The sequence below is a fragment of the Myodes glareolus genome, chromosome 14 (assembly GCF_982192425.1).
Source record: "Myodes glareolus chromosome 14, mMyoGla1.1, whole genome shotgun sequence".
Taxonomy (NCBI): domain Eukaryota; kingdom Metazoa; phylum Chordata; class Mammalia; order Rodentia; family Cricetidae; genus Myodes; species Myodes glareolus.
The window spans coordinates 66,297,001-66,322,347 of NC_142039.1; the positions used below are offsets into that span (position 1 = coordinate 66,297,001).

At 42.3% G+C, this 25,347-nt stretch overlaps 1 protein-coding gene and 1 long non-coding RNA gene across 2 annotated transcripts in view; both read right to left on the reverse strand.

The window, feature by feature from the left end:
- Rnf144b (ring finger protein 144B) overlaps positions 1-21,660 on the reverse strand; it is a 144,912-nt gene extending 123,252 nt beyond the window's left edge. The window contains exon 1 of the mRNA XM_085699497.2: positions 21,496-21,660. The gene's annotated coding sequence lies outside the window, so the exon portion shown is untranslated. The remainder of the gene's footprint in view (positions 1-21,495) is intronic.
- Positions 21,661-23,055: 1,395 nt separating this feature from the next.
- LOC125399545 (uncharacterized) lies at positions 23,056-25,021 on the reverse strand. Its single transcript, XR_015734900.1, has 2 exons — positions 24,825-25,021; positions 23,056-23,291 (listed from the first exon to the last, which is right to left on the reverse strand). It is a non-coding gene; the product is annotated as an uncharacterized LOC125399545 (long non-coding RNA).
- Between the last annotated feature and the right edge of the window lie 326 nt (positions 25,022-25,347).

The window sequence follows — 25,347 nt, forward strand, 5'->3', positions numbered from 1 at the left end:
TCAAGAGGGTTTTCTGAGCCCTTAAAGATTAAAACAGAAACTGTTCTGCGCTACTTGGTCACCATCAGTCACCTGTCATAAAGCCAAGCAGACAAACGCATGCCTGAGTTAGCTGCTTGCATTAAAGAGGCTTCCAAAGAAGCAACTCCATCAAAAAGAAAACCACCCTGACAGCCCGAAGTTCCCAGGGCCAGAATGACGGATAAAGCCAGTTTCTGTAGTCTCTGAGACAGATGAGGTAGGAAAACCCAGCTAACAAAATACTGAAGAACCCCCAGTCCCAACAAAGTGTACCTAGCTCCAAAATGAATGGAGTATGAGAAGGCAATTGTCCAGGGAATGCGAGTTTCTCTTTGGGGGTAACCAAGCAAGACTTTTTCCCTTACAGTCTCCACTGCTTCTAGTTCTGGGTGACCAGGCTGACTTTTCAGTCCTTGACAGGAAGTGGCTTGGGAGGCCTCAGGCAAGCTCCTGTCAGAGAGAGGGCTGCAGAGTCAAGCTTTGCCCCCCTGTCTGGTCTGTCCTCTGTCGGATCTCTGCAGCCTTCCATCAAGGGTCAGGACAAAAACCTGGAGAGGTAAAACCGCGGAAACGAAAGCCATCCCGAGGGCTGTGGCACAGCTTCAAGGTCCCTGAACACGCTATTTTTGACTCTGACAAGACAGAAGTCAAAAAGTCAAAGCGAGAAACCGGCGACGCCATTTGCAGTATTAGGACACATTTGAGTCTAGCGGCTCTGCCACCTGACCCTTCCTTCCAAGCTGACTGCAGATGACGTATCCCAAAGCATTTGATGGTCCAACCAACCATCAGTGAAGCCATGCACTTCCATCAAAAAGGGACGGATGCAGGGTGTGTTGTGTTTCCCCCAAGGTCTTGGAAATCAGGGTAAGTAAGGCACATTTAGACAAAGCTAACAAATCTCATGGGAAGGTGGTAAAAAAAAAAATGGAGATATTTCAGAAAAACAAACATGAGAGGTGCAGTTCCTAAGCATCCCTTGGAAATTATTTGTCTCAGTGCTAAAGAAGATAAAAACTCATAAATAGAAAGAAAACTCATCTGACTTTCTCTGTTATATTCAGTTCAGGACCGCAGCCTGTGGGGCAGTACATCATATTCTGAGCAGGTTTCTCCCTTCAATCTTCTCTGACATGACCCTCACAGACACATCCAAAGGTATGCCTAATTAATGAGCCACACATTTTTAACCTATCATGTTGGCAATCAGAATTAACCACCACACAAAAGCATATGTGTGCGTACTAGCTAATATATTTTAAAAGTTTGTTTAAAATCCCTGTCTCAGAGACTGGGCTTTATAGCACATGCCTGTAATCCAGGCACGCGCCTTTAATCCCAGCACTAGGGAGGCACTGGCAGGTGGATCTCTGAATTCAAGGCCAGCCTCAGCTACAAGGTGAGAACCTGTCTCAAAAACAAAACAATCAAAAATCACACCGAAGGATGGAGCATGTATAAGGCCCTAGATTCAAACCCCAGTACCAGAGAGACAGAAAGAGAGGGGAGAGAGGGAGAAGGAGAGAAATAAGAAAACAATCTCTCTCTCTCTCTCTCTCTCTCTCTCTCTCTCTCTCTCTCTCTCCAAATAGCCAGCAGCAGTAGCATGCTACTCTGGTTTCCTAGAATGAGAGCTCCGCAGAGCTAGAGAAACATTCAGGAAGAGTCGTTCAGTTCCTATTTATAGATGAACGCCCTGAGACCCATGCACACTGAAAGTCACACAGGCGCACAAGTTAAAAGTTAGAAGTGGATTCCACGACTCTCCACTTTATTCCATGATTCCAGGTTATAATTTGAAAAGACAGCAGTCAAGACAATTTCTGAACAGTTTATCTACAAATCATTCTGTGCTAGCTTGCTATCATAGCTGATTTTTTTAAGTAGTGATAATATACTACTTGATAATAATGATATATTATAGAAATATAATATAGAAATTTTGATAGTGATAATAATATAGAAATTTCATTCCTCCTGAAAACATAATAGTGACAACCAGAGTTATCCATGTGAATATATCATATGTATATAAAATTACATTTTGCCCTACAGTATGTTGCCTAGATTCATTTTCCCTTCTATACTAAAACCTAAATTAAAAGCAGTTTCTGTCTTTTAAGAAAACACATTTTGAAAGTTTGCAGCCAGAGATTACAAGCAGCCCCTAGAGAGAGAGATTCAGATAGTCTCACGCTCACACCACAGAGCAAACACTCCACTTAGAAAAGGCTAACACACTGGATTCAGCCATTCTGAAACGTACCTATGTCAAACATCCTGTGACTGTCCTGGTTGCACACACCTGTGGTCACAGCACTTGCAAAGGGGTCCAGATCATCCTATGCCCATAATGTGTGGTCAGACTGGGCTATGAGAGAGGCCCTACCTCAGGGCTGGAGAGATTGTCCAGTTGTTAAGAGCATTCTGCTCTTCCAGAGGACCAGGGTTCAATTCCCAGCACCCACATGGCAGCTCTCAACTGTCTGTAACTCCAGTTCCAGGGGGGATGCCGACGCACACAAAATAAAGTTAAATAAAATTTAAAAGAGAGAGAGAGAGAGAGAGAGAGAGAGAGAGAGAGAGAGAGAGAGAACGAGAACTTCCCTCAAAATGATGTTGGTGGAGGTGGTGATGAGTCTTGTATGTTATCACACGCTTATAGTCCCAGTTACTCGAGGGCCAACTGAGATAAGAAGATCAGTAGAGCTCATGGCCAGCACAGACAACATAGTGAGATTCAATAGCATTAAAGGAGAGGAAAAAGGGAAAAGGAGATGGAGGAGGGGAAGAAAAGTCATGTACACCACGCACACGTAGACATCTTTTAAACTATTTTTAAGATCTATTTTATGTAGATGTGTGTATGTGTATAGATATGTATATAATGGATGCAATGCCTGCAGAGGCCGGAAGATCCCCTAGAACTGTAGTTACTGAATTTGGTTGTGATCCTCCATAAGAGTGATGGGAATCAAACCCAAGATTCTCTGCAAAAGCAGCAAGTGCTTAATTGTAACTGCTGAGCCATCTCTCCAGCCCTGATCTATAGCTTGAATTCTAATTGGTCTTAATAATAAAAACTCAGAGTTAGCTATCAGAGGGTGAAAGGCTAAGGATCAGGGAAGCAGAGCAGCTAGACACTTGAGTTTTTACCTCTACCAATTCTCAGACCAAAGGGGCGATCCTGTCCCTATAAATCTTTAGACTGCATCTCAGACTCTATGAATCCCCAGACTGCCCTGAGCTTCTGTCTCCTCCCGCCTTATATTCCTCTCTCTGCCCAGCCATATCACTCTTGTCTCCAGCTTCCTAGTGCTAGGATTAAAGGTATGTGATCCTAAGTTCTGGGATTACCTTTATGTAGACTAGATCAATTTTGTGTAGTCCAGGGTGGCCTTGAACTAACAGAGATCAGCCTGCCTCCTTCTCCTAAATGCTGGGATTAAGGGAGTGTTCCACCACTGCCTGGCTGCCTGGCCTCTATGGCGAACTAGTGGCTTAGTTCTGTGCCCTGATCTTCAGGTAAATTTCCTAAACAAAATACCACCACACAGACCTTTTGTTGTTGTTGTTGTTGTTGTTGTTAAAAAAGGAAACACTACACAGAAGTGACACTAAATTTTACTTGCAAATAATTAGTTTAGCCGGTCACAAATCAGCAAATGCAATAACAGAGAAAAAAGCCAGAAACAGAAAATAAAATAAACAATAACTAACTATACCTTTCCTGGCTGAATTCACAACAGGTAATAAAGTACCAAAATTTTAATCCTAAAATGAACAAGAGTAAAGAAACTGTTGCAAGATGCAAGGACCAGCTTGGAGTCTCCTTGCTGTGGAACACTCACCTGGCATGTGATCCCCAAGAACACACACACAAAAAAAATTAAGAACACCTTTGTGGCCTGGAGAGATGGATCAGAGCTAAGAGCATTTGCTGCTCTTGCAGAAGACCTTAATTTGGTTCTCAGCACCCACGTCATTCAGCTCACAACCACCTATGTATAACTCGAGCTCCAGGGGAGCTGATGCCTGCTTCTGGCCTCCTGGGGTACCTGCATTTACATACATATGGATAAAAATAAAGTAAACCTTTGGGGGAGATCTAATAAAGACTCTGCTCAATGGATGACCTCAGCAGCTCCCATAAGTTTTCTCATTTATAAATAGTTTTCTCATTTATAAAATAATGGAAAGAGTCCAGATAACTTCTGATTTTTTTTTAAATTTTAGATAAATTCTCAGGATTTATAAGCTGGCCTGGAAGAACTATGTACTTGAGGATGACCTTGAACCCTTCTCATCCTGAGTGCTAGACTCAATAGGCATGTGCCACCATGCCCAGATTATACATGTGGTGCTAAAAATCAAACTCAAGGCATGGTGCATGCAGGGCCATGCACTACTAACTGAGTTACACTCCTAGTTCAACTTCTGAGATTCCTTCTGTGCTGTGGGATTCCCATCTGTATGCTGTGACTATGTTTTATAACCAGTAGTTAATAAAGACGCTGGTTTGGCCTACAGCAGGGCAGAGTAAAGCTCGGTGGGGAAACTAAACTGAATGCCAGGAAAAAGAAGTCAGAGTCAGGAAGATGCCAAGTAGCTGCTGAAAGGGAAAAATGCCAGAACCGTTCTGATAGGCCACAGCCTCACGGTGATACATAAATTAATAGAAATGGGTTAATTTAAGATATAAGAGCTAGCTAAGACTACGCCTAAGCCATTGACCAAACAGCATTGTAATTAATATAGTTTTTATGTAATTATTTGGGTCTGGGCAGCCTGGAAATCAACACACAGTCTGTTAACAAATGGTGCTCACCATTGGGCATGAGAGTTCTACTTCTGAATTCACAGGCAGTAAGTCAAGACAGACACTGGGCCTGGCTTGAGCCTTTTGAAACTCCAAAGTCCACCCCAGTGTCACACTTCCAAAAGAGCCACACTACTCCAACAAGGCCACACCTCCTGATTTCTCTGGAGCAGCGTTACTCCCTCATGACCAAGCCTTCAAATATATGACTCTATGGGGCCATTTCTATTCAAACCACCACACCACAGCCCTAGTTTATAAAGTTAGCACTGAGTACAAGAGGATTTTACGTTGGTTACATTAGCAATACTAAAATTGAGATTATTTTTCCTCTTAAAATATAGAACAACAATAATATTAGCAATATTCAAATAGAGAAGTGTTAATTTCAAAACACTTTACAAAAGGAATGACTCTTGGCTGCAGAGGTTTTGCTTTGCTTTATTTTCATTATGTTTAAGAGTCACTAAAGCAGAAACGCTCCCTTTGTTCAAGGTACTATAGTGTGCAGCTTGCCCAAGGTTTGATCCAAGACTTTTAATTAGCGAAGTGCTTCCATCCGACAGAAGGAACATACCCGAGCACTTCCAACAGATGGAAGCACTTCACTAATTAAAGAAAAGATTTCCCCTCATTCTGGATCTGTCTATTCATTACTAAGTGTTGGGGTTTGAATGTGATGTCCCCCATAGGCTAATGTGTTTGAATACTTGGTGACCAGAAGGTGACACTGTTTTTGGAAGGCTGTAGAATCTTTAGAAGGTAGAGTCTCACTGGAGGCAGTCACCACAGGTGGGCCTTGATGTTTTATAGCCTGGCCCCACGCTGTTCTCTGCTTCTTGACTATGGATACAATGTGACCAGCTTACCACATGCTCCTACCACCATGACCTCCCCTCCATGATGGACTGTATCCTCTCAAACCCTGAGCCAAAATAAACCTTCCATACCTGCTTCTTGTCAGGAATTTACTCATAGCCATGAGAAAAGTAACTAACACGCTACATTTAAATGCACAAACTTCTTATTCATTTCTCTCTTTTCATACTGGTCCCATCTATTGTGGCATCAGATAACATTAAGTTCTGCAAGGTAATAGCAGAGAACTATCCCTTTTCCTTACAAAAATGAGCGTACAGCATCTTATCCCAAATAAGGTCATTCTTACTAATTAGTTGAGAAAAGAAACTCAAATACTCCCAATCATTCAGACTTAATAGGAAACATTTTTTGTATGTTTTATTTGTTATTATTAATTTGGTGTGGTGGGGGGCTATTTCCAGACAGGGTTTCTCTTTGTAACAGTCCTAGCTGTCCTGGAACTTGCTTTGTAGACCAGGCTGACCTCAAACTCACAGAGATCCATTTGCCCTTGCCTCCCAATTGCTGGGATTAAAGGCATGTATCCCCATGCCTGGATTTTTGTGTTTTATATAACATGGGAAATAGTGACTTTTCCTCTTTGAGAATAGAAAATGTTTGAAACATAATTCCCTAGATATGCATGTAGCTCAGTGGTTAGAGTGTTGCCCTCGCATGGAGGAGACTCTGAGTTTGGTCCCCGGTTTTACAAAGTAAAACGTAAGAAAATAAATAAAAATTTAAAAACTTTCCCTTTACCCTTTGACAAAAGGAAAATTTTGTAGCAAGTCACATGGGCCAAAAATACTTTATATTTAAATTCCACCAATGGTGCTGTCAGAAAAGCTAACTTTGAGGCCTGATGAATAAAACAGAGTCCTGATTAGTTGATAGTCAACTGAGATAGACAGTGGAATGTACACTGGGCATCTAAGTTCCTTTCCCCTCCACAAGCGATGCCTGTCTCTCCTTCCACTTAAAGTAAAGAAAGGAGGGACTAGAGAGATGGCTCAGTAGTTAAGAGTACTTGCTGATTTTCTAGAGGTCCTGAGTTCAATTCCCAGCAACCACATCGTGACTCATAACAACCTACAAAGAAGATACAGTACCTTCTTCTGGCATGCAGGCAAAACACTGCATACACAATAAATAAATATTTTTTTTAAAAAAATAATAAAGTAAGGAAAGGACACTCTTGTTTTTCTTTGTCTTCAGAGCCCACTTTTAAAGGCCATGAGAAAAAGTCAGCCTTTCTATCTGCAGAGCCCTAAGGTTTGTCAACCGTGCTGCGGAGCTCTGCCTTTAAAAGTCATTAAACACACTGAGGGCGGAAGATGATGCCAAGCCATAAATTACACTGTTCATTATTTCAGAAAATGTGGACATAATGTGGTGGGTCTTTGTAAATTATTTTTCTGCTTGTCTACGTCTTTTACCCAGCACTGGACTCAGAGACTTTCCCAACTGCTGCTGTTTGCAGCTAACTTGAACCATTAGAACCGAAAAGGCTTATCCCATGATCTAAACCCAAAGCACAGTGTAGGGCATTGTCCATTCATCCACATTATAGAAAAGCAGGGATTTGTTTTGCAAATAAAGGTCTGCATAAAACCCCAAGTCATTAAGTCAGAAACTAAATTACAGCCTGATAGTGGGGAAATAGGAGCTTCGAAAGAACGGGAGAAATGGGATCATTAAGGCTTAAGTCTTCTAACTACCTATGTTAACCAAGGTAACCTCAAATTAGAAGCATTTTTCTTCCTTCCAGGAAAACTGTCTCATCCATACAATTAAAGGGTTAGACTAGAAGGAATCCCAACCAGAAGAGCATGTCAGATTACCTAGTAGACTTTGCCAAACACGCATAGCCATCCGTATGGCATGTCTACGAAACCAGAAGACTTCAGAAGTATTTTGAAAATATTCCACAGAGGGTTTCTGAGGCTTCTAAAATCACTTTAATCTCTAAGTATCCACGGTAATTAATGGACCCAATGAAGAAAGAGATCTGTAGCATTGAATAAATAACATCCTGAAAACAATAATAATGTACTGACTACACGGTGGTCTTGTAGGAAGAAAGAGCCACATGTGGTCTCCATCTTGGTATCCAGCTTAGGAAAGCCTCAATGTGTATTTCACAGATAGTCTTGTATAGGAAAGAGAATGGGCTCTGGCCAGTTCCCACTGATGCTTCTACTTCCTCCAACATCTCTCTGGGTGTGAGTTGTCTCTTACCCTTGCAATCAAGGCCGCCCAGCTCACATAGGATCTTCTGCCTACGGCCAGCTGGCAACAGATCAGAACTGCTCATGGTTCCACAATGTCTTTCCCTCAACCAATATTTTTAGACAGTGTGACTCGAGCAGGCAGAAACACATAGAGCAGCCCAGTGCAGTGGTCCTCAGCCTCCCTAATGTTGCAACCCTTTAATTCAGTTCCTCATGTTGTGGTGATCCCAAACCATAAAATTATTTTGTTGCTACTTCATAGCTGGAATTTTGCTACTGTTATAAGTCATAAGGTAAATATCTGATATGCAGGATATTGGATAAGAGACTCCCAAGTTGAGAACCACTGATCTTCTCCTAGCTTGTTGATTTATTAGTCTTTCCCATATCTACTTGTTTCAGTAATTTTACTGCATGTGCACTTTAGGTGGTAATTTTGGTAAAGATATACTTTAAATTTCTGAACTATATATTGATACTAATAAATGAAAATACTAAACTTAATTACCCAATAAGGTTATTGTTTTATAGTAGACAAATGAGTTAAATAAAAATCCATTGAACAAAGCTAAAACTATAGTGACTAGATCATCTACTCAAGATAATTAGCAAGCCAAGAACATGCAAGAATGAGGTATAATAAAACTTGGAACTAAATTTAGATGTAAGCAATATCTTTTGGCTGCATAATTTCAGTAGGCTATTTTTAAAAACGTATTTATGGTAAGATATATGATATTCACAGTCAGTAGGACTCCGTAACTTAAACATGCAAGCTTGCTCCAGTTGTCAGCTTAACTGTGAGGGTGTTTCCAGACAGGGTGGGAAGTGAGAGGCTAAGGCTTCCCTGAATGTGGGTGACATTATCTCACGAAGAGGAAAGTAAACTGAACACAGGCATGAATCTCTACTTTCGGATCCACCTTGATGTGAACAAGTAGCCTTCCATTGCCAAGGGCAGAGTTGTCCCTTGAGCCATGTGTTAAAATAATTGTTTTCCTCCTTTAAGTTGCTTCTTATCAGGCATTTGGGCAAACCAAGGGGGGAAGCAACTAATACACCCTCCAAAGTTAATCTAGAGAGTCAGCATAGTCCAAATAAAAACAAAGGGTCATGAAACTATTCAAAGACTTGGAGGAAGTGAATCATACTGAGTTGTGAGATGCCTACTCAGGCCCATCTCAAACCTACCTCTACGAATATAGCTCATTAAGCCCTGGATAGACTACAAGTAAAAGCTTTTCATGAAAAGCAGGACAGAAAGCTAGGCAGGGTACTTCCCCCAGAAAGAAAGAACAACTTCAAAACCTACAATGCTGATTAGGAACTGAAACTCAGTAGGCACAGAGTGATAGGATGTTGACTTGGGTGTGGGATTTATCTGCCACATGAACCTAGAATTAAGCCCTATGTATAAAATACATAGGAGGGGGCAAGGACTAAAAAAACCTTTCTCTGTTTAAAAAAAAGCCACATAAAGCATCCAACTTACCCCCAATTAGAACCACTGGTGAGAAATTAGAGACTCTTCAGAGTACAAGAAAGACTTCAAATGGTCTCTCAATTATAAGGCTGAAAAACTAAGAAACCATGTACATCTTGACAAATATAATAAAATGTGAGACTATACCATAAGAACACACACAACCTCTCCAGCACAAGATACAGGAGCTCCCTGGGAAAAAGAGAATTACTAGATAAGACAAAGGGGAGAATCAACACCGCTGGAAATAGTTGCTCTGACACTAACAATGCTTTTAGAACTCAGCATTGAGAGCCTAGAATCCCAGTGCTGGGGGACGGTCAGGTAGCAGCAAAAGTCTTGGGATAGCCTGGACTATGTAGTAAGGTTCTGTCTCATAAAACAAAACAGCCAGGTGATGGTGGTATACACCTTTAATCCCAGCACTCGAGAGGCAGAGGCAGGTTGATCTCTGTGAGTTCAAGGCCAGCCTGGTCTACAAGAGCTAGTTCCAGGACAGGCTCAAAAGCTACAAAGAAACCCTGTCTCGACCAACCAAAACCAAGAAAGAAAGAAAGAAAGAAAGAAAGAAAGAAAGAAAGAAAGAAAGAAAGAGGAAGGAAGGAAGGAAGGAAGGAAGGAGGAAGGAAGGAAGGAAGGAAGGAAAGAAAGAAAGAAAGAAAGAAAGAAAGAAAGAAAGAAAGAAAGAAAGAAAGAAAGGAACCCTGTCTCGAAAAGCAAAACAAAAGCTGAGCATGTTGGCTGTCTTAGTTAGGGTTACTATTGTTGTGATAAGACATCATGACCAAAAGCGACTTAGAGAAGAAACAGTTTCTTTCTCTCACAGTTCCATATAACCATCCATTATCAAAAGCAATAAAAGCAGGAACTCAAGTAGGGCAGGAACCGATGCAGAGTCCATGAAGGGTGCTGTTTACTGTATGGCTTGTTCATCGTGGCTTTCTATATAACTTAGGACCAGGAGCTCAGAGATAGCACCTTCCACAATGGGCGGGGCCCTCCTACATCAATCACTTAAAAAAAATGCTCTACAGCTGTTATCTTACGGAGGCATTTTCTCATCTGAGGTTTCCTCCCCTCTGATGATGACTCTACATGTGTCAAGCTGACATAAAACTAGCCAACACAGTGGCTCATGCCTTTAATCTCAGCACTTAGAAGGCAAAAGGAAACCACTCTCTGTGAAATCAAGGCCAGCCTGGTCTACATAGCAAGTGCCAAGCCAGTCAGAGTGGCACAGTGAGACCCTGTGTCTCAAGAAAAAAATAAAAACAAACAAAGCAAAAAAAAAAACCCCAGAAGACAAGGCCAAGATCAGCAGGTAAAGGTACTTGCTTCCAGGATATGTAATCCTGGAATTTGGGAGGGGAAGATGGGGGATCCCCAGAACAAGCTGGCTGCTTTGACAAGCAGGGGCTGCAACCTCAGGGTCCACTCAGAGATGCTTCGGTACAGAAGGCTGACAGCAATAGAGAAAGACTCTGGATGTTAACCTCCACATACACCTGTACATGTGCACACCCACACACATGTGCTTACACACACACAAATATACACCCATGTCACATACATATGCATACAAGAAAGAAAGGCACATTTGTCACAGGTAAGAATCAATAGTAGCAGGTGTTTAGTGCCTAAAGTCTTAAGTACTTTCTATTCACCCCCTTCCAACACTCTTCTTACCTTCACTAAAGAGGCTGCACAAAGCACTTAAAAGGGTACTACAGCAAACGGCACTGGTCTCAGGATTCTAAGGGCACAGCAAGAGCATTCTCTAGAACCAGAAAACACTGAGTCAGGCCTCCATGTCAAGCTAAAGCCTCTCTCCCATCCTTAAATGGCTCTAATCTCCTACTGTGTCCAAAAATTCTACGTCCATGGAGCAAATCGTTGCATGGTTCTCTGTCATTGTAAATACTTCTGTGTGCAACACACATACATTTTTCAAGTTGTAGGAACACATTGGGGTTGTTGTTTGGATTGTCCCCTTGTTACTCACTTACCATTAAAGGACTTGGATTGGATAGTACTGCAAATTCTGCAAAGCTAATCTGGAAGCTAAGCATTTAAAGACATTTTAAAATCCCCAGATGCCGAAAAGAGAAATCCATTAGTGTTGTTTGTTCTCGAGTTTGTTGGCTATGAGCACCATCCCTATTGTTTTACAGGAACACACGCTGATTTTCCCCCTAAAATTGATCAGTGGCAGAACAGAGATGGCAAACCATTTATCTCAGCCTTTCATTACTTCTGTGATTCTCTGGAAGCAGAAGAAGCGAAGTGTCTTATGTGCTTATTACACAGAGGCAATATGTCAGATCATTTCCCCAGCTGCGGAACAGATTGCAAAGTTCATTTTAAAATTACCTAATGCATATTTAAATTGATTAATTAAAATGCTTGTAGCACTATTATAAAGAAACAAAAACAGTTATCTTAGTGGCGTTTCTATGAATAAGGTTAGTTCATATAACAGTCACTTCTGCCCTTCCTTTCTGTTCTCTTCTCAACCACACATCACTGAAAAGCCATTTCTGATTATTATAATAAACAAGCAGCACTCTCATGGTACAATCAAAAAATATCAGTTTTCTCTGCTTCTGCTTAAAGAGGGTTAATTTTATGTGTCCATTTGACTGGATGAAGGGATACCCAGGTTGCAGGTAGAACACTCTGGAGGTGTCTGTGAAAGTGTTTCTAGATGTTAGCATGAGAATTTGTACAGCAAATAAAAGCATCCAGAGCGAAGCAGCATCCACGTGCTGCAGGCCTCAAGTGAAGAAAAAGGCCAACAACAGCAAATCCTCCTCCTTCTGCTCAGACACCCATCTTCCCCTGCCTCAGACACTGGAGGACCTGGGTACTGGGCCTTTAGGCTGCCCTGTGTTACACTATTGGCTTCCTGGCTCTCCAGCTGCTGTCATAGATCGGGGGCCTTCTCAGCACCAATAACTCTGTGAGTCATTTCCCACAGTAAATCTTCTGACACATATGACCATGGGTATCCATCCTATTGGTCTGTTTCTTTCACAAGCTCCAATTATATATGGGCTTTGAAGTCTATCTTGGGCTACAGCCAACAGGAACACTAAAAAGATTCCATTCTAATATTGACTTGCATGTATAATAATATTACCATCATTTGGTTCATTGTCTTTTCTCAGTTAAAAAACTTGTTATTCTGTTGGCTAGAAAGTTCCTGGAAAGAACGCACAAATAGTTTGAGCATCCATAATCCTAAATGCTCCAAAAGTTAAAACTGAATATTAACATGACATCACAAGTGGAAAACTCCATTTCTTATTTTGTATGAAAGTCAAAACCCAGGGGCATTAAAAATATCACATAAAAAAATCTTCAAATTAGCCAGGTGGTGGTGGTGCCTTTAATCCCAGCACTCAGGAGGCAGAGGCAAGCGGATCTCTGTGAGTTCGAGGACAGCCTGGTCTACAAGAGCTAGTTCCAGGATAGGCCCCAAAGTTACAGAGAAACTCTGTCTTGAAAAACAAAACAAACAAATTACCTTCAAATTATGCGTGTCAAGAATATGTCTCTAAGTTAATTTCATGTTTAGACTTGGGTCCCATCCCTAAAATATTGGCTGGGTTTTTTTTTCCTATCTTTATCATAAATTTGAATATTTGAAGATCTGAAACATTTCTTGCCTCATTCATCTCAGAGGAAGGATGTTCCACTTCTAACCTAGGAAAGGTTTCCATTCCAACTCTGAGAAATAGGCATACCCAAGAGTGCTGAAGTGTGCTGAACTAGGTTAGCAGTCCAGTTGGAACTACAGAGGAGAAGAATTCACAGATAGAGTCAGAATCCCCTCTCTCTGTCCCTTTCACCACACGGAAGTCCAGTTCTCACCCTCCCAGCCAGGATCCCCCTCTTCCACAACAGTACAGTTATGAAAAGTTATCTTGGGTTCCTCTTCTCTGTCACCTGTCATATCCAGTCAGTCGTTGCCTCCCATTAACTTTATTTATACATCTCTCCAACCAGCCCCTCCTCCTATACCCTCTGCTTTTGCTCTCATTCATCACTAATTATAACCCATGTCTTTTTAAGGTAGGAAAGTGGAGTATTCCTAAACCCAGGGAGAAACTTCCCATCAGCAGAGGATCACAGCTGGAAATGCCAGAGAGGGAAGACAAGCCATGAGGCAGAATGACAGAAGAGAAGATGGGAACTTAGGGGAAAGGAGACAACTCTGAAGGAGAAGTAAAACTTCATCTGACATTCCTGTTTGGTAGTTCGCTCAACTTGTTCATATCAAATTTCCCTTCTTTTTGAAACAGACAAATGTTAGGTGGTGATGTTTTAACCCCCTTAGTTGGCAACCTTAACTTTTCTTTGAAACAGATTTGAGTATATATCCCAAACTGGGTCTTATACTCACTGTTTTCTACTTTGTTCATCTTTACATCCATCTATCATCCATCCATCCATCCATCCATCCACCCATCCACCCACCCATCCACCCATCCATCCATCCATCCACCCATCCATCCATCCATCTGTCATCCATCCATCCATCCATCCACCCATCCATCCACCCATCCACCCATCTGTCATCCACCCATCCACCCATCCATCCATCCATCCATCCATCATCCACCCATCCATCCATCATCCATCCAACCATCCATCATCTATCCATCCATCATCCACCCATCCATCATTCATCCATCTACCCATCCATCCATCCAACATCCATCCATCATCCACCCATCCATCCATCCATCCCCCATCCATCCAATCTCTTTTCCTCTTTCCTTCCCTCTTCCCCACTTCCCCCCCTTTCTCTTTTTCTCCTTTCTCCTCTTTCCTCTCTTCCTGATAATAGTCCAAATGTATCATACACACACACACAAACACACACACACACTCCTGTCATGGTGTGATACAGCTAAAAGATGACATCAACACCAGGTCCTTGAACGTTGAACTCTTTATGCTAAACAAACGTTTCTTCCCTGTAAGCATCCTAGGTCCAGTATTTTGTCACAATGACAAAAACTGACTTAACAAAAAGATTTCTGCTTCAATGTAGTCCAAGTATATGCGATTTAAAAAAATGGGGGCTGGAGATGGAGCTGAGATGACAGTATTTACCTAGTAAGCACAAAACCATGGGCTTGAACCCTAGGACCACACAAAACTGGGTATAGTAGAGAACACCTGTAATCTCAGCACTTAGGAGGTGGAGCCATGAGGATCACAGGTTTAAGGTAACCCTTAACTACATAGCAAGTTTGAGGCCAGTCTGGGCTGGGGTGGGCTCCATGAGCCCTTTGTGCCAAAAAGAAAGAAAGAAAATGTATGCCTTTCCCTGCTCTCATCTGCTTCTTGCTGTCTCCTTCCGCTGTAGTGGTAAAGTAGTCACTACTCTTTCCAATGTTTCCTTCTCCATTCATCTGGGCATGGAGTTAGCCAGAAGCCAACAACATGTGATAGAGCACATTGGGACTCCTAATTCTAGACAAACAGATGATTTTTTTAAGGCAGAGTGAATAGATTACAGATCTTAAGTGTACTCAGACAGCATTAATCAAGCAGATTAAATGACAAAACCCAAAATGGCAGGTTAAAATGCACTAATTCACTAAGTTAAGATATTACTGGTGTATTTTTCTCAGACTCAGTAAGAAATATTTTTTTACAAAGCAATGACACTCAACCCTATCAGAGTAATGTTCATTTTTATAACAAATATTTTGTAAGGTACTTCTTTACTATCTTTAAACAGAATTAATAGAAAACATAGCCAAACCTATACATATATAAGCTCTCAAAATAAAGCATCTTAACTATAATATCAAGATTTATTTTTTAAATGAATTAATAAATCATAATACAGTGATTATTAGTTTCTTGTTACCATGACAAAATACCTGGCAAAAGCAATTTAAGGAAGGAAAAGTTTGTTTTCAGTCAAGGTTCATGCAATCCATCATGGCTGGGAAGGCATGGTGGTAGGAACATGAGGTGTATTGTCACATTGTCACACTGTCACACTGCCACATTGCCACACAGCCACATTGTCACACTGCCACATTGTCACACTGCCACACTGCCACATTGCCACACTGACTGCCACATTGTCACATTGTCACACTATCACACTACCACACTGCCACATTGTCACACTGCCACATTGCCACACTGCAACATTGTCACACTGTCACACTGCCACATTGTCACACTGCCACATTGTCACACTGCCACATTGTCACACTGCCACATTGCCACACTGCCACATTGTCACACTGCCACACTGTCACACTATCACACTGTCACACTGCCAAACTGTCACACTGTCACATTGTCACATTGCCACACTGACTGCCACATTGTCACATTGTCACACTGTCACACTATCACACTGCCACATTGTCACACTGCCACATTGCCACACTGCCACACTGTCACACTGCCACACTGTCACACTGCCACATTGCCACACTGCCACACTGTCACACCGTCACACTGTCACACTGCCACATTGCCACACTGCCACATTGTCACACTATCACACTGTCACACTGCCACACTGTCACACTGTCACACTATCACACTGTCACACTGCCACACTGTCACACTGTCACACTGTCACACTATCACACTGTCACATTGCCACACTGTCACACTGTTACGCTGTCACACTGCCACACTGTCACACTATCACACTGTTACACTGCCACACTGTCACACTGTTACATCACATTACTTCTGTAGTTAAGAGGCAGAGGAGAATGAATGCTGGTGCCCAGTCAATTTCTCCTTTCTTCTCTTTCTCTTTAACCCAGGACTCTAGTGTGAGGGATGATACTGCCACCCACATTTACAACACAGACATCTACACACATGCACAGACACACCTGGAGGTGTATCTCCTGGGTGCTTCCAAATCCACATTAACAATGAAGACGAGCCATTGCATTGTGTGTGTTTTAATCTGTAAATGCTCTTGCAGAGCAACATTAAAAAACAAGAAAACTTCTGAGCCCTGAAGGAGACGTTACACACTAGAGCAGTGGTTCTCAACCACTCATGACCCTTTCAGGGTCAAATGACCTTTTTACAGGGGTTGCCAAAGAACATCAGAAGACAGATTTGTTACGAGTTGTGAAGTAGCAATGAAAATAATTTTATAGTTGGTAGTCACCACAATATGAGGAACCGTATTAAAGGGTAGCAGCATTAGAAAGGCTGAGAACCACTACCATAGAGATTTGTGTTTAGGGAGCAGTGAAGAGTATGTCAATTAGTCATCAATAGGTGTCTAGCAAATCCTCAAATTTCTAAAATTATAGAGAAAAAATTTTGTGCATCATCTTGATTACTTAGGTCCACTTTATTCTTGGAAACACATTAAATGTTGTGGTTGTTTCTAAGTATTAAATCAATGCCAGGTGGTTGAGTTTCATGCCTTGACTGTGTCTAAGATGAAATGTACAAACATATGAAGACCTTATAAAGTCTTTTCATAATTAGGAAATATCTCAGAAGCCTCAAATGTGCGCCGCACCATCATCTATAGACCATGCGGAATCTTGTACTCTTAGGGAAGCAGTGTGACATGCTGAGAGTGGTATGCATCCTCGATGAGGGTGCTAACTGATCTGGATGACAACTCACACACACTCTATCTGTGAATAAGTGTTCTGCCTGACTATACATCTGTGTACCACATGCATGCCTAGTGCTCACAGAGGCCAGAAGAGAGCATCAGATCCCCCGGAACTGGAGTTTTAGACGATTGTGAACTGCCATGTGGGTGCTGGGAATCAAACCTGGGTCCTCTGGAGGAACAGCCAGTGCTCTTAACTGCTATTTCTCCAGCACCTGAAGACATTTCTTAATGCATATAAAGTACCTCAATAAATGGTAAATAATTGTGCTATGCCAAGAATATTTATCTAAGCCAGATGGTGGTGGTGCACACCTTTAATTTCAGCAGAGGTAGGCAGATCTCTGTGAGTTCTAGGCCAGCTTGGTCTACAAGAGTGAATGCCAGGACAGGCTCCAAAGCTACACAGAGAGACCCTATCTCAAAACAAACAAACAAACAATAAGAATATTTATCTAAGTTTTATATGACCTCTCAACGTTGAATTCAGTCCTTTTAATGCCACATATCAGAATAAAGCATTTTTATAACTAGTAAGAAAAAATTCTAGGGGGCTGGAGAGATGGCTCAGTGGTTAAGAGCATTGCGTGCTCTTCCAAAGGTCCTGAGTTCAATTCCTAGCAACCACATAGTGGAGCTCAGTCATCTGTAATGAGGTCTGGTGCTCTCTTCTGACCTTCAGGCACACACCCAGACAGAATATTGTGTGCATAATAAAAAATAAATAAATAAATAAATAATTTTTTTTTAAAAAAAGAAAATACTAAACATCAGGACCTTGGGTCCATTTACTATCCTATTGAACACATAAATAAATTCATTTCAAGTGAACAAAATCTTAAAGATAAAGATTTTGAAGGATAGAAACACTAAGGAATGGACTTCAAAAGGACAAGCCCCAATGAACTAGAGATCAGAAGGCAAGAAACAAGAATTAGTTTTATGATATCAGACAAAAACCCAGTCCTAACAGGAGCCATTATCTTCATTGTATAGAGCTGTGATTCAGAAAAGTCAGCGCCCCATCAAGAAAGCACAGCACTTCCTAACAAGTACAGGGTGTTGAACAATCTATAGACGACTGTGTCACACATATTTGGGGCTATCTGAGATAGACCATACTTCTGAAAAGTCATTAGGAAGTATCCATATGTTTTTATAACTCAGCTTACATGCATTGAATGTGTGGAACTAAACTATCCAACCCTGATATAATGATAAAAAGAGAGCTATGAGGTCGGGCCATGGTGGTACACGTCTTTAATCCCAGCACTCGGGAGGCAAAGGCAGGTGGATCTCTGTGAGTTCGAGGCCAGCCTGGTCTACAAGTGCTAGTTCCAGGACAGGCTCCAAAGCTACAGAGAATCCTTGACTCAAAAAATAAAAACAAAACAAAACAAAAGCTACCATATTTCAAGGGACCTGAAGAGGCTGAAGGCTATCTATCTACTCTTGAGTGATGCTCGGATTCACTAAGCCTCCTCTTCCTACATCCTGCCTTGCTCTTCCATCCATCTATATTCATCCGCCTTGAGGTACCCTTTGTCTTATGCCAGCCAGTTCAAGCAGTCCTCACCCAATATAATGAAAGTCCTAGGGTGTTAGTTTCAAGTCGCTTGGTGTCTGCCTTTGTAAACGACCTACATTATCTTTAATGCTGCATTGAATTTCATTGGAAATCTAGCCGAGATTTGCAACCTACTTGGCAGCCATTGTCACCCTATTGAATGCATATATAAATTCATCTCAGGTATACAGAAATCCTCATTACTTTGAGAACTGGAAAGATGTAAAACTTAATGCCTATTCTCAAAGATTGGATTACGGCAACGAGCACTTGGGTATTCATCTGTAGAAAAGAATGATTAAAATTGAGATGAATTCGGAGGTGCCCTTCCAACTTTAATACCCTGTGACTCTGTTCTTTCTACATCCTTGAATCATTGAGAAATTCACATGGCCCCGTGAAACAAGGCAAGCAAGGCAAGTAGGGCTGGGCTCTTCATGGCCAAAGGTATTTCTTAGGATACTGAACGAAAAATGCAACTGCGTTTTGCAACCTATACAAATGTGTTCTAGTTAATGGGAGGGAAGAAAAAATTCAATCCAAAGTGCCAGCGATTCCTCTGTGAGCTAGTGCGGCAGAAAGAGAATGTGTGGGGTCACTGAAGCATCAAGTTACAGACTAAATTAGAGGTCTGCAGAAGAGTGGTAGGGTCTAATCATCCACAGGCTGAGGCTGCCAGAACGGGATCCACCACTGTTACTCTCAAGACACGAACGAAGGCTAGGCACACAGCAGGCCAGGAACTCCCAGTATCTTTTTCTCTATTTTTTAAAAGATTTCTAGTTCCAAATCAATCTTTATGGAATTATTATCTTGAAGCCCTGACTTCTGTCAAATTAAAATTTTCATGAAAAGTGATCAAAACCTAAAGTTTAAATGTCTCACCACAGAGAAAAACATTGTGGTTTTTGGTTCGTATGAAAAACATGTGTTACATATATAATTATGGAAGTCTCAGATCTAAAGCACACACCATACACAAAACCTTTGGGAAATAACTTTTGCCTCGCCAGTAGAATTTGTAGCATAATACTGTGTTCTGTCTATAACCACGCCATCAAAGGAGCGCTGTGCCAAGGCCGGCTAGCAACAGGGCATTTCTTCACAGACTGTGACCAGACCTCAAACAAGGATCTACAGGAATAAAGTGAGGTCAGTTTTACAGCATACAACATTCTCAGGACTGGTTGGGCTGAAGCATGTGCATCTGCACTAGTTTTCCTCAGGGAAGGTTAATTTTAGAAAGAAGAAAAATTTTTGCCAGGAAAACAATCACATTGGCTCAATAACTAGATAGCGTCTTTTCTCAAATGTTCAAACGCCTTTCCGGCTTCCCCATCTCTAGCTTGTCCTTAATATTCTTGAAAGGAGGTATCATGCATCACCCCCATTTCAATACATCTCATTCCGTGAAAAGAAATAGATGCTGGAATAGTCCAGCTGTGTGACAATATGTTAACTAGCCCCTTTTCAGGAGACACAAATAATCTGTCTTCCCTGACAGTTAGCCTCTGATGACTTCTCAGGTACTTAAAACAGCACAGGAACATATAAAGATACAAAAAAACTAGAGGCTATACAATGGGAAGCTTACAGGACAGTCAGAGGAGAAGACCTGGGCTCCCACAGTTGGAAGCATTAGCAGGACTTGGGTTAATTTACATGGTCCTTTCTTTTTTTTCTTGCCTGGAGATTGGTCTGTCTGAATCTTTTGCCTTTAAGTAAGCAACAAGTGAACCAGCCAAAGGCCTGCATTCCATCATTGACAAAAATCAAGGGACAGTCAAGAGGAAGACGTTTGGTTCCCAGCAGGATAGGCCTCCACCCTTTCCAGTCACGGAGTATTTATGAGGAAAAACTTAAAAACGTGACCTTTTAAATCTGGTCTCTTAGAAGCTTTGCACTTTCCCCTATTCCTATAGCTGAGTTTCAAAATATCACTAGCTCTCCCTTCCCCAAACTGCCATGTAAGAAACGAGAAGCGAGGCACCGCAGCGAAACAAACCACCAGCTCGGGAGGCTTTCTCCCACGTGGGTCTTAATATGTTCAAGAGGAGAACTGATGAGGAGGAGCGCACTCCTGGCAGAATTTTTAGATATAAAGTACATATACATACACAGCCCCCCTCTTCCTCTGTCCCTCTACTTCTCCCCCTCTCCCTTCAGATCTGAATCAAGATTGTAGGGTGGGGCCTGAGGGTTTTTTTTTTTTTTCCCAAGGCTCCTGGATTAGAGATACTGCTTCAAGGTCGAATAAACTTGTAGCGGTTGCTGTAGCCTTGAAAACATTGTAAACTTCTCAGTGTTTTAAACTGGGAAAGGGGGTAGGGTAGAGGCTGCGGAATCCCAACTTGCTGTTCAGTGGGGACACAAAGATAAGGTGGTATATATTGCAATGACCTCATTCAAGAGCTGATACTCCTTCCAAAGTCAGGACAATGATGCAAGGTGAGGGTAGGTTCTGGAAGATGAAGAATTGCAGTATTTCAGACGCCAACTTATTTCCAGACCCCAGGGGCAATTAGTGCAACTGTGTATCACACACCTGGCAAGGGTGGAAGATCTTATGCCACCCACTCGCCCTCAGCACCCAGCGTCTGCGCGCCGGATTCCTGGAGAGGTCTTGGGAAAGAAGTGAAAGTGAGGGGTGGATGGTAGAGAGGAGGCAAAGGTCCCACGGGCCCCAGAGCAGAAACCCAGAACGCGCAGGATGGGAGCTCTTGCCCGTCACCCAGGACAAGGCTTCAGCTTGGCGCTGAGGACCCCGGAGAAGGGCAAAGGAAAAAGATGAAGAGGTGGCAGCTCCGGGAAGGTAGGAACGCACCCGGCACGGTTGGTATCGCAGCTCCTGGGCTTCATCGAGTCACTCCTTACCTTAAGGTCCAAGTCACAGCCTGAGACTCCCGGAGGGGCAGGGCTCGGTTGTCAGTGTCTCCAGCCAGCGGCTTCTGGCATCAAAGGCTTTCCGATCTTCTAGCTACCATCCTGGGGCTCGCTTCTGTGGCCTGCGGCCCTTGCACCTCGCTCCCCTGGCCGCCGGCGTCCGCCGAGCCGCTCCCACGCTGTTTATTCCGGGAGCCAGGCCCCTCTCCTCCGGCTCCCCGCCTCCAGCGCGCGTGCACTCCTCCCCCAGAGGCGCACTCCTTAGCAAGCGGGCAGCGCGAGTGGTCCAGGAAAACCTGACGCTGGGCAACTTTAGAAAATCTGTTTAAAACCTTTCACCTGCGCGACGAGGTTCAAAGAACTATTCGTCTCCTTCTCCCGCCTCCACTGAGTGTCTTCACCCCATTTCCCAACGCCTGGCATTCTCGTGAGCACCGTTCTGAGACTCTTCTGCCAGGCATCTACATTTTTTCTAAAATAAACCTGTCGTTGGTTTTAAAATGTAGATATCCCCCCTCTCTTTAAACTTAGGGTGCTGGGAGTACCACTGATCTCAGGGGGGATATATTCAGCTGCACAAGTCAGGGCAAGTCTCCTTAGCCAGTACTATAGATGTGTGCCACCTGTCAGGGCCGGAGCGCAGGATGGAGCCCTTAATTATTCTCTGGTTTTGGCTACTGAGTCTGTCCCATCTTCCTCTGCCCCAGGAAAAACCCAGTTCTGGGGCTCCAATTCCAGGGAGAAGCAGATGGCTATGTTCAAGGAAGAGAGTTCTATTGGAGGACGAACTCACAATGAGTGCAGCCTACTTAATAATACAGCAGAGGAGAAAGAATAGGAAGCAGGCCAGGAAACATCACCTCTCACTAACGTGAGGGAGCTGAAAGTGATGTAATCCCAACGGGACTGTGGAAGACGAGCTGTCAAGTGGTATCCTAGTCATTCGTTCACCTATGAGTATAATGCATATTTATGGAATAAGTTATTTACAGTCATGTTGTAACTCAAGGGCTGACCAGAATTAACTTGGTAACCAGTTTATAGCAACGCCCCGGAAAATACAGATAGCCACTGAAGAGACTGCACATTAATCCCTTATCATTTCTAAATTTATCAAATAGCTTTCTAATCTTAGGGTCTTTAAAAGGAGGCAGTTATTAGAGCTGTCAGATTTCCATATTGAGCAGGAAGTAGAATCGTGGGAGATGAAATCATCAAACATGTCACTGCAATTAGTTCTGGAGACTGAAGCGCTTAGGAAGTATCTTTGCGGACATGACATGAAGGTGACCATAGGACCAGTCAACCGGCTCTTCAAAGCAGGTGCTATGACGGAGGATGCCCACAGGGGGCAGTATGGATGAGACAATCTGGCGGCAACAGTAGATGGATAGCGTCTTCCAGAAGGGAAAGTAACACCGTGAGAAAGCCAAAAGGAAAAGGTCGCTTGGCAATTCAAAGAACTTACAGTTCATCTCTTGGGGGTAAGACTGCAGATGGTTGGGAAGAGTGGACTCAAGGCAGAGAGCAAGTCAGGCAGCATCTCTGGGCCATGTTTTTAAAGACTGCACTTTATTTCACAGATGAGGAGATGCCGACATATTAGCACAGAAGTGTGATATCAGATTTTTATTTGAGAAGAAACTGCTGGCTGAGGCAGAGCAGGAATGAGGAGCGGTGGAGCACAGGAAGAACCCAGAAGAGCGCTACGAAGGACATTTACAGCAGCAAACACCGGCAAATCCAACTTCAGTCCCATGAAACATCCTCAAAGGGATAAGCCTTTCCTAGAGAAAAGGAGAAGGCTGGGGTGGTAAAGAATCGTGAAAAGGGAAAGGTAAACAGAAATGAGAGAGAACACAACCTTTTAAACCTGTCTTATTTATATAGTGATTATCTCACTTATTCAGGGATAGGAAAGGGTGTTGGTGAGAACCAGAAAATAGCTAACAGGTCAATGTGCTTCCACTGAAGTTTGTTAGCGTGATCATGATTCCCCAGCCCCACATTAGGAAAAGAGAATGCTCCTCCAAGTTTTCCATTGACTGCCCTATACTAGCATACTAGCACACACACAATAAATAAAATGTAATCATCTTTTAAAAGGTTGATTTGTAACTGAACAGTGGAATAAATTACAGGGAAATTTGACACATAGAGTAACTTTGGAGTTATATGTATAGATATACATATGTATGTATGTATATGAACTGTAGTGATTTTAAGGAAAATGGTCCCCAAAAGGAGTGGCACTTTTAAAAGGTGTGACTTTGCTGAAGTAAATGTAGCCTTGTTAGAAGAAATGTGTCACTGTAGGGGTGGGCTTTGAGGTCTCCTTTGCTCAAGCTACACCAGTAAGACAAACAGTACACTTCCTGTTGTCTGTGGATCAAGCTCCTTCTCCAGTACCATGTCTGCCTGCATGCTGCCATGTCTCACCATGATGATAATGGACTGAACCTCTGAAACTGTAAGCCACTCTATTAAATGTTTTCCTTTATAAGAGTATCTGTGGTCATGGTGTCTCTTCACAGCAATAGAAACATTAACTAAGACATGGACTATATATGTATATAAATGGAATATCTTACCATATGTGGAATATGAGTATCTTAGAATCTTAGGGGTGTTTAGGATCCCTAGAATTAAGTATGTGAATGTTTCAGTTCCTTTCAGAAAATGGTTACAGTACTTGCATATAACCGATTCGCCTACAATCCTATACTTTTTTTTTTGCTGTTGTTGTTTGTTTGGGGGACAAAGTCTAGCTATGTAGGAACTGCTGATCCTCCTGCCTCCATATCCCAAGTGACAAGATGACACATATGTACCACCGTGTCTGGTTCCAATCCCACACTTTAAATCACCTCTAAGTGACCTATCACATCTGACTAAAGGTAAACTGCAGCTATACTCAGTTACTTAGACAATAATATGCACATGTTGGATACAAATGCCACCATCATAGCTTAAGCACATTTTTTTAAACTTTTGTATTTGTGTGTGTATGTATGTGAACATGTCACAGCATGAGTGTGGAGATCTGAAGACAAGTTGTGGAAGTTAGTTCTTTTATTTCACTATGTGGGGTCTGGGAATCAAACTCAGGTCATAAGTTCATGGGAGCAAGTGCTGAGCTACCTCACCAGCCCTAACTACATTTTTGGTTCATGGTTGATTGAATCCCTGAATATAAAACCTGTAGGTATAGACTCCATGCATGTGTAGAGACAACTGTTTATGCACGTACATACACACACACATGCACATGTGTATGGTGCATACATGGAAAGACACTGAGAAAGGTACGGTATACTCACTGAAAGGGATGGACTCATATGATCCTGGATGCTGAGGAGTCTCACAGTCCACTATCTCCAAGTTGAAGACCCAAGAAAACTTGATAGAATTCAAAGTCCTGAGAACCAGAAAGGATGGTAAAACATCTAGGAATCAGAACTACTAAGGATGGAAAATTGGTGTTTCAGTTTACAGTGTGACCTCAATTTTACTTCACCTTTTTATTCTGTCCAGACCCTTAGTGGATTGGCATCTATGTATCCATTGAAAAGGACTATCTGCTTTCCAATTAAAATACCAGTGTCTGTTTGAAGCACTGGCACCAACATACCTAGAAACAATGTTGACTTTACTTGGTATCTGAGCTCCTCATGAAATTAACTACCATTGCCTTGTCTTGATCATCTTTCATTTTTCCTTCCTGCAGTCTAGGATTCCTCTACTTAATGATAGAAAACACCCCTAACTTTGTGTTATAGATGTTATGATCAAGTAGACTCAGCATGTGTCTCTATTTTGATTTTTCAAAGAAACGAAGGAACC